The following is a 9,471-nucleotide window of genomic DNA, read 5'->3' as shown; positions in this document are numbered from 1 at the left end:
TGCTCATCCCGCACCCCGACCCCGCACAGAAGCTCCGTTCTTCGTCCCGCACCCAGCCGCCGTCTTGTTTGCTGCAGTGGAAATTCTCGGGATAAGTTGATTCAAAATAAAACAATCGGCACGTGCTTTTCTTTCTTTCTTTCTTAATACAAAGCAAAAGCAGCTTTTCCCTAACAGATTAGTTTCACCTGTTAACTGACCAGTGACGGGGCCGTGGTCCTCGGGAAGGAAGAGGCCTCCGTCCGGGGCAGCTGCTCTCTCTGCTCTCCTCCAGAGCCGAGAGCACGCTGTCCCTGGGTCACTTCAGACAGCGTCACCAGCGTCCCGATGGCCTCCATAATGCGGCGCGGGTGACACGGGTTGACATGGTTACAGCGACGGACACAGGATGGCTCGCGTCCGGCAGAGCAGAACAGGAGTGCGCACCAAAAACACAAACACAAATCCACGTTTCATGACAAGATGGTTCCAGAAGGGATTCATCCCCGGGGAGTCTCCGCGTGAGGACGAAGCCCGCTCGCCGCCGTCGCGCTGTTAGTTTCTAGGCGGCCTGCAAACGGCACCATGAGGAGGTCACTGGTCGCTGTCGTGACCTTGAGAGGAGAAGATCCTGAGCCTCCAGAGGGGACTGCTGCCGGGCAGGGACGGGCCCCGAGACCCACCATGCTGACCCGGGCCAGGCTCCCTGTGCGGGCTACAACTCTCTTCCCGACCCGGCAAGGTTGGGGGTTAGAGGTCACGGAGGGCAATCGGTCTGGCTGGGGCTTGTGGAGGGAGGGAAGTCGGGGTCTGCTCATCAGGGGGCCTGACGGGATGGCCCCGCTGACCCCCCGATCCCGTCACAGGGCAGCGCCGGCTCCTGAGAGGCGGACAGTGGCGGCCCTGCTAGGGCTCCTGGGACGCGCTCTCTGGTGAGTCCCCTGTCCCCCAGCTGGGGCCGATCGAACCATGCATCTCCACCAAGGAAGCCCGGGGTCTATGGAGTCACAAATCCTGCATGACTTGGGGTGTCCTAAAGTTTTATCGCCATTTAGGGCCGTGAATAGGCTATTATTAGTTTCTGTGTCTGTTTCAGAAAAAAACAAAAACAAAAAACAAAAAGAAAAAAAAAACCAAAACCATAATTGGGAAGTCACGCGTAACGTTGGGTTTTGAGGGACGCCCGATGCCTTCTGGCCAGGAGCACGTTCCCAGGCTGGCACCTGATGCTCACGGTCCCGGAGGCGGACCGGGTTTCCTGGGAGCCCGTGCAGTACACGGTCCTGACGGCGCCGTCGGGGTATTCCCGCCGTGTGAACCCGGCCGTTTGGATCTCCCTCTGCCCGTTGCTGAGCACGATGGTCCTGTCGCCATTCCTGGGAGAGGACAGGGAGCCGGTGAGAGAGCCGGCGCGGTGGCGAGGCCGGAGTGTGGGAGGAGGCCCGGGCGGTGCGTCTGCTCCCGCCCTCCTGGGCTGGAAGCTTGACCTGGGGGAGAGGGGAGGGGCTGCAGGGGAGTGAGGGGACCACAAAGTACGATATTCTGGAGAAGTGGCACCGAGCTCACGCAAACTGCGCGGTGGGGACACCTCAAAGTCCACCCCGACGTCCAGGAGGGCCTGTGGGGCCGCGGGCGGCTGGCCGGTGGGCACAGCCTCACGCCTCTCCCCTGCGCACGCGGGGCGTTGGAAGGTCGCGGGCTCTGGGAGCGCCGCCTCGGGGTGTCTCCCGCGGCTGCTCCGGTGGGCCTGCTTGCACCCAGGCTCCCACCGACACGAGCCGACCAGGCGTGCACAGAAGGCCTCGAGTACTTTCAGGTTGCAGCGCGAGCCTGGCCACGTCAGCGAGGAGAACGCAAGTCAGCGTTAGGATCCATGTGGGAACCAGATCAGGGTCAGAGACAACACGGCAGGGTCAGTGACAGCATCTTCCATCGCCCCGTTTACGCAGACACCTACTCTTACCCAAGTTAAGCTGAAGCAATGGTTGCCCACACGCACCTGTGTCCTGTCGTCGTACTGACCTTTCCACGGTGACGACCGTCCCGTCCGGAAACACTGTCTCCTCACGGCCGCCGCTCAGACGTCTCACGGTCCCGTCCGGATGCACGATCTCCGTCGAGCCATCGGGGTGGTATTTTTCTGTGGAATACACGTTTTAGAAATGCAGCCCCTGCTCTCCGTGCTGCGTCTCTCACGGCTCCCACGTGTCCCCCAGCGACCCACGCCACAGAGCCCTGGTATTCAAGACGCGGTCTTGTGTCCTGCTCCGTCATTTTTTATGTGTAGTCGAGTGTCTTGCTCAGACTGAGCTCCCGCGTCTCCGTAGAAGACAAAATTCATGTTCTTCCACCTTTGCTCAAGTCATCCCCTTGGCTGAAATGTTCTTTTCCTCCCGTGTGCTCTCCAGGTCCTTCGAGAGGGAAGGTCATTTGTCCATCCCACACCGGGCGACCTTGGGCTTCTGAATGCCTCCGACCTTCACTCTTACTGTTTTGACCTGGGGCGTCAGACGAGATAACGGGGTGAAGACCCAGGTCTTCCTCTGCGCGAGCCTCCGGGGGCGATGCTGACTTTTAACCTTGTGCAAGAGACAGACCCTGAGGGGCTCCCCGGCTGGTTCAGTCGGTAGAGCGTGCAACTCTAGATCCCAGGGGTGTGAGTTCGAGCCCCACGCCAGGAGCGGAGCGTACTTAAACAGAACCTTTAAATGCGACAAGGCTCTCTGTCCAATGCCGAGACCCTGCTCTACCCCATGTTCCCACAGGATCAAAGGCAGGTTATAATGCACACACGTGGTGTAAATCACTATTCGCATGTGATTGTGAAGTAAGGAAAGCTGTTAGACTTGATTGATTAGTTTCTGTTTTCTTTCTGAAAATATGCATGTGCTTTTGTTTGAACTGTTAGCAGTTGCCGGCAGATAAGAGGAAACACCAAACAGGAGAAAAACAAATCTTACAACTGAGGGAGAATTCTACCCATTGAAATATTTTTTAGCAAAAAAACTGTGAAAGCTTGTTTTTCTGTTATATTGAGGGAATGCCCAGGACGACCCGGGGGTGGCTCTTCTTTGGAACGATTCTCCGGAGCCCCACGGACTGCACGGAGCTCACAGATCCCCGGTGCCACTCTGAGCCCAAGCCTGCTGGTCCACGTGAATCCTACAAGAACACGCACGTGACACACAGTTGCACACGTCAGACGGCAGGAGTGGAAAACCAGGCCTTTGACCGCTCTCCTGAAATGTCCGTCCCAGGGAGCAGGTCTGAGGGTGCAGATGCGCCTCCCAGGGCTGTGACCGAGGTTGGGGACAGCGAGGAAACACAGGTCTACAAAGCGCCTCTCTCCCCAGGTGACCAGACCACACACTGACGGGTCACTGACACGGTGTGCGGGAACAAGCACGCGTCGTGCTCTATTGTCAAGAACTGGCGAAGGTCACCGGAGGAGACGACTGCTCTCGTGTCCACCTCTGCGCGCACTTGCCAAGTCAGAGCCCAAAGGACAGGCTGTGAGGGTCCATCTGGGCATCGGCTGGAAAGAGCCTGCTTTGGGGCCCCTCGAGCCCCTGATGATGGTCTCCTTGACTCTCGGCGTGCGGCAGGTCAGACCCTCTGACAACACCACCGCCGCCAAGTGTGATGCCCGATAAAACAGCACTGGAGACCCATGTCGATGCGCTCACGCCCACGACAGAGGCCTGACCTTGCAGGGGCGGCCAAGAAGCAGCTGGAGCGGACTAGAGCCTCCCCACTGTCCGAGCTGCCCTCGCAGGGGCTCCGCAGGGACTCAGAGCTCATCCCTGCTTCCAGACGACACGCTCACGTCATGCCCCCTGGACAGGGACGAGGCAGGAAACATGCATGGCAAGACCAGGCTCCAGGGAAAGTGTCCCGCTCCGAGTCCTGCGGGAAGCTGGGGAGAGGGGACGCCCCAGTCCCAGGAGCAAACCCAGAGGAGCCCCCGCTGGCAGCACCCTAGAGCCTCTGAAAGAAGCAAGGCCAGATCTCTCCCGGCTGACAGACCCCGACGGGGACCCGGGACGCACCACCACCACCCCCCGCCCCGCACAAGCCGACAGCTGGGGCCGCGGAAGTGGGGAGGGAGTGTTCCACGGGGGTGGCACCGGCACGGGCTGGCCGCCAACGCCCCTAGTGTGACGCTGAAAACCAGGGAGAAGTGATATTAGCACGAATGACAGGCCGGCCCCGTTCGGCCGAGGAGACTGGGAGGCGACGGCCAACAGCTCGCCCAGGAAGCAGCAAACCCAGGACAGCGTGGTGTGAGGAGCGCCGGGGAGTGGCGGGAGCAGCTGAGCCCCACACTCGTGACGAGAGGGACGGACGGTGCAGGAGGGTCGTGCCGCGGTGGACGACGGCTGAGGGCGTTGCTGAACTCGGATGGGTGCCGGACGCGGCCGAGGGCACCCCGGTCCACCGCGCCACAAAGGGCTTCTAGACTCCCACGCCCACGAGTGAGCTGCGTGGAACGTGCTTGTAGGAGGGCATCGTGCCGTCTTCTAAGCTCGCCTTTCCCCAGGCCTCCTGCGACGGCGGGTGCCCTGCCTTTCAGAAGACGCGGGTCACTCACCCTGAGGCTCACACGGTCCCCAGCACCGCGATGCGGTCCCATCCGCAGCCGCCCCGTCGCCACGGACCGCGAGACACAGCGTCCCCCGCGAGCAGCAAGAAAGAAGACGATTCACCCGCAAAGGAAGGCGTCGGGGGTGCCAGGCCTTCCCACCGATGAGACGGGTGCCGCAGGAAACCCTCCCCGCGCTGAGAATGATTGCTTGTCCTGCGTTTGCTCCAAATTCTCCAGCGAGGGCCCTCGGCGCAAACCCAGTTTGGCTATTGTAAATGATGTTGCTATAAACATAGGGAAGCCTGTATCGCTTTGAATGACTCTTTTCATATTTTTTTGGCTAAATATCCAGTAGTGCAATTGCTGGGTCATAGGGGGGCTGGGTCATAGGGGGGCTCTATTCTTAACATTTTGAGGAAACTGCACACCGTTGCCTGGAGTGGCTGCCCCAGCGTGCGTTCCCACCAACAGTGTAGGAGGCTCCCCTTTCTCCGCAACCTCGCCAGGACCTGTTGTTTCTGTTTTTACTTTCGTCATTCAGAAGGTGTGGGTGTAGCTCACAGTGGTTCTGACTTCATTGCCCTGATGATGAGTGATGTTGGGCATCTTTTCTGGTGTCTGTTGGCCATTTGTATGTCTTCTTTTTTTTTTTTAATTTATTTTTTTTTTCAGCATGACAGAATTCGTTGTTTTTGCACCACACCCAGTGCTCCATGCATTCCGTGCCCTCTCCAATACCCACCACCTGGTTCCCCGACCTCCCACCCCCCCGCCCCTTCAAAACCCTCAGGTTGTTTTTCAGAGTCCACAGTCTCTCGTGGTTCACCTCCCCTTATGTCTTCTTGGGAAAAATCTCTGTTCATGTCTTCTGCCCATTTTTTAACTGGATTATTCATTTTTTGAATGTTCAGTTTTATCACTTCTTCATATATTTTGGATACTAGCCTTTATCAGATATGTCATTTGCAAATATCTTCTGTTCTGTCGGTGGCCTTTTAGTTTTACCAATTGCTTCCTTCGCTGCGCAGAAGCTGTTGGTTTTGCTGAAGTCCCAGTAGTTTATTTTTGCTTTTCTTTCCCTCGCCTCAGGAGACAGATCTAGGAAGAAGCTGCTGTGGCCGATCCCGGAGAGGTTACTCCTTCTGTTCTGCTCTGGGACTCTGATGGTTTCCTGTCTCACATGTAGGTCTTTCAACTATCTTGAATTTATCTCTGTGTAGAGTGCAAGGAAATGGCCGGTTCCGTTCTTCTGCATGGGACTGTCCAGTCCTCCCAACACCCTTTGTCAACGAGACTGTCTTTTCCCACTGGATATTCCTCTTAGCTTTGATGAACATTGATTGACCACAGAGTTGGGGGCTTATTTCCAGATTCTCTATTCTTGAAAACACAACTTTTATAAACCTTAATCTAAAGGCAATTATATATATTTATGTAAATTATAATTTATGTAAATATGAATTATATTTATGAATATAAATATGTGCTCTCAAGCACACATTGGACATTTGGGGGAGGATGACTATATTCTGGTCCTTAAAGGAAGACAAAATATATCAAAGAAAGGGTAACAATATAAGCTATGGTCTGACACAACTTAGCTGAATCAAAATGAAGACAAAAGGAGAGCTAAAACTCCCCGCACACGTGGAAATTATTGCAAGACACTTTCAAACGTAATTCACGAGCTACAAACTACAGGAAAATAATCAATCAATCAATAATCAAACTACCAGAAATAATAAGAGATACTTAGAACTGCATTAGAAAAATAAATGCTAACACAATTCGAGGGATATAATGAAAAAGGTGCTCAGAGGGAATTTATAGCCTGGAATGTTTATGTTAAAGAACAAACACCAGAAATTGAGGAGAACTTATGCCTCCCCTAAGGACCGTTTTTAAGATATTTATTTTGAGAGAGAGAGAGAGAGCTCAAGTGGGAAGGGCAGTGGGGAGAGAATCTCGAGCAAATTCTACTCTGAGTGCGGAGCCCAACGCCGGGCTCGAACTCACAACCCTGAGATCACGACCTGAACCAAAACCAAGAGTCAGACACTTAATGGGCTGTGCCACCCAGGCACCCCTCCACCTGAAGGATTTAAGAAGAAAATGAAGTCAAACAAAACGCATAATAAATATAAAGCCTGAATTTGTGGAAGAGAAAAAGCAGAGCTGTAGTACGACACATCAACAAAGCCAGAAATCAGCAATCTGAGATAAATAATAACCACAAAGACCTCTGTAAAACTGGTCAAGGGAGAAGCTTTAGGAAGGAGAGAGAAGCCACAGCCACAGCTGAAGCAGACGCGAGCACATGTAACGGGCTGAGTCCGATCGTGCGTGACTTCTGGGATCCCGAGGGACAGCGTTTCACTCCGGGCTGCGGAGCCAGACCGCACAGGAAGCCAGTGCGTGAGTGTGCACCGGCCGCACGCTCGCTGCTGTCAGGTCCCTCACCGCTAAGGTGAGGACAGCGAGGGCACCTATGTCTCCGGATCCGTGCGCAGATGGACAGCAGCTAGAAGCCTGCTGGCCACGGAATGACCACCACGTAACTCAGAGTTAGTCGACGGCTCTTAGTACTAAATCATTAGGGCTGTGGCTTTCATTACCTGGAAACTTCGAGGGACTTTTCTCACTCCCCAACTAGACCTCAGCTGTGAGACACACTGGAAAATGTACCAGAGGTCCAGGGACCACCTCCCAAAATGAACAAAAGGAGAAACGAGCGGATGATGGCGGCGAGCCTGGAGAAGCAGGGGGAGGCCCCGAGTTCTGCAGTGAGAAAGAAGTTGATGTAGAAGGACATGGGCTGGGAGTTCCAGAAGAAGAAAGGAGAATGCAGCGGAATGGCAATTTCCCCAAAGGTCACGGCCATGAACCTTCTGGGGTGGACGAGGAAACGTAAATCTGTAGGAGTAAGAAGCAGAACGAATTCCAAACAGAATAAATAGAAATCCTAGGGATATGTTGTGGGTGGAACTATGTTCCCGCAAAGTTCCCGTGTGCGTGTCCTAACTCTCACGGCCTCAGAATGGGGCCTCACCCGGCAAGAGCATCTTTGCAGTGGTAGTGAGTTAGGATGGGGTCCCACTAGAGTCGGGTGGGCCCTGATCGCACGGGGCTGGAACGTGCGCAGACACACAACGGGTGAAGGGGGCCTGGAGGTGCGCAGCTTACCCTCCAGGGGCCAGGAAACAGGATGAGATCCACACGGCCACGCACACATGCGGGCACAGAGAATGCTAAAGCAAATAGGACAAAAAGTTAAAAATTGGTGAATCTGGGTAAAGGGCACACAGAAGTTCTCTGCACATCCTGGAAGTTTGAAACTACATTAAAATAAATGATAATCATTTTAATTCAGAGCCAAGAAAAAACAATGGACCATACCGGCACAGCTGAAGTCTGCGTTAAAGGACAGACCCCGAGCGCGACGCCCGCAGTGAGAGTGCGTCTTCCCTCCAGCTCACGCAGGAGCAGGATACTGAACACGCGGACGCTGAAGAGAAGCAGGACCCGTGCAGACCGTGTGTCCGAGCGTGGTGCACGCAGCTGTCACCGCCAGGCAGAGGTTAAACAACAGACTTGAAACAGACGGGGAAGGGATAGACTGACGGCTGGTCTCACACCAGCAGGACAGAGCAGGTGGTCACACCCGTGGGGCACGGTGACCCACTACGGCACCACCCCCCACGAAACAGGACGCTCCTTTGGCCCCGGAGGCTGCCCTGCCCGCCGCTGGGGATTCGCAGGAAGCACCCACCATGCCTGACGCAGCCGACCTGGGTGGGTTAGTTCCACTCCCTTCGGAGACAAAGGATGAGCACCGGGGCGGGAGTAGAGGAGACTCGGTGCGAACGGACGTCATCCGCATGCTGGCAGGTGAGCAGGATGGCTAATGTCCAAAGTGGCTTTGACTCTGTGGGTTACAGACGCGGAGAACCCGGACCCCACCCCTCACGTGGGGCGCTCCTGATTTTGTAAAATTTCAGCTTGCTTGGTTTGAAAAGCCGAGGACGGGACCCACCCATCCCAAACGAGTCCATCATGAGCAGCGGCACTGTAGCCCCAGACGGGTAGGAAACGTGCGTGTGGTTTGAAGACCTGGGAGCGGAGCTCGAGCCGTCGGAATGAGAGCAAGAGCCGCAGCTCCTGCGCAGGAACAGGGAAGCTGATCTCTGAGCAGAGACAGCTGGTGGCTGTTCACAAACTTGACCCTCGTCCTGGCCACTGCTGGGGGCGCTGGACTTTCACCCTCTTTCCAGACGTGCCCGTCCGGCCACAGGCTATTTCGTAACTATTTGCAGGGTCAGGAAGATGCAGCAATGCTGCGTAGGAAGTGTGCCGCCAGAGCGGGTTTCATTTTCAAATTGGCCCCAGATCAGGAAGTGACATTTTTTTCCCCGTGCAGAGAGGCCGGATTTAACCATTCCCGCTGCTGGCAGCCAGGCAGGAAACGACACAAAAACACAAAACCCAAAGGGAAGAGTGCTTTTCGCAAACGCGGACGGCCAGGCAGAGGGTGTCGGAGGCGGGGAGCAGAGACAAGGCTGCAAGACAGAAAACCACCCCAAAGTTGACGGGAAATTAACCGTAAGGAGTTTTTCACACGGCGCACTGGAGTTGGCAGATCTCGTTGGTATTTGGATAAATGTGCAAACTCACTTAGACTGTAAGCCTCGGCCGCCGCAGAGGCTGGAGGAAGAGGTTAGCACTTGGGGTGTGGGCCTGGCGGCGAGGAAGGGGCTCTGGCAGGAGCTGAGCCTAGGACAGGAGCAGCGGGGACCCTGGAAGCAGCTCAGGATTAACTGGGTCGGGGACAAGAGAGACCCGAAGAGTCCCAGTCTTGTTCCAACAAGCTCCGAGCATTGACCCCTCGCCTCTGTGAGGAGGACCTAGAA

Source organism: Mustela nigripes, chromosome 5, assembly GCF_022355385.1.
Source record: "Mustela nigripes isolate SB6536 chromosome 5, MUSNIG.SB6536, whole genome shotgun sequence".
In the NCBI taxonomy this organism is placed as follows: Eukaryota; Metazoa; Chordata; class Mammalia; order Carnivora; family Mustelidae; genus Mustela; species Mustela nigripes.
This window is presented reverse-complemented; position numbering follows the sequence as displayed.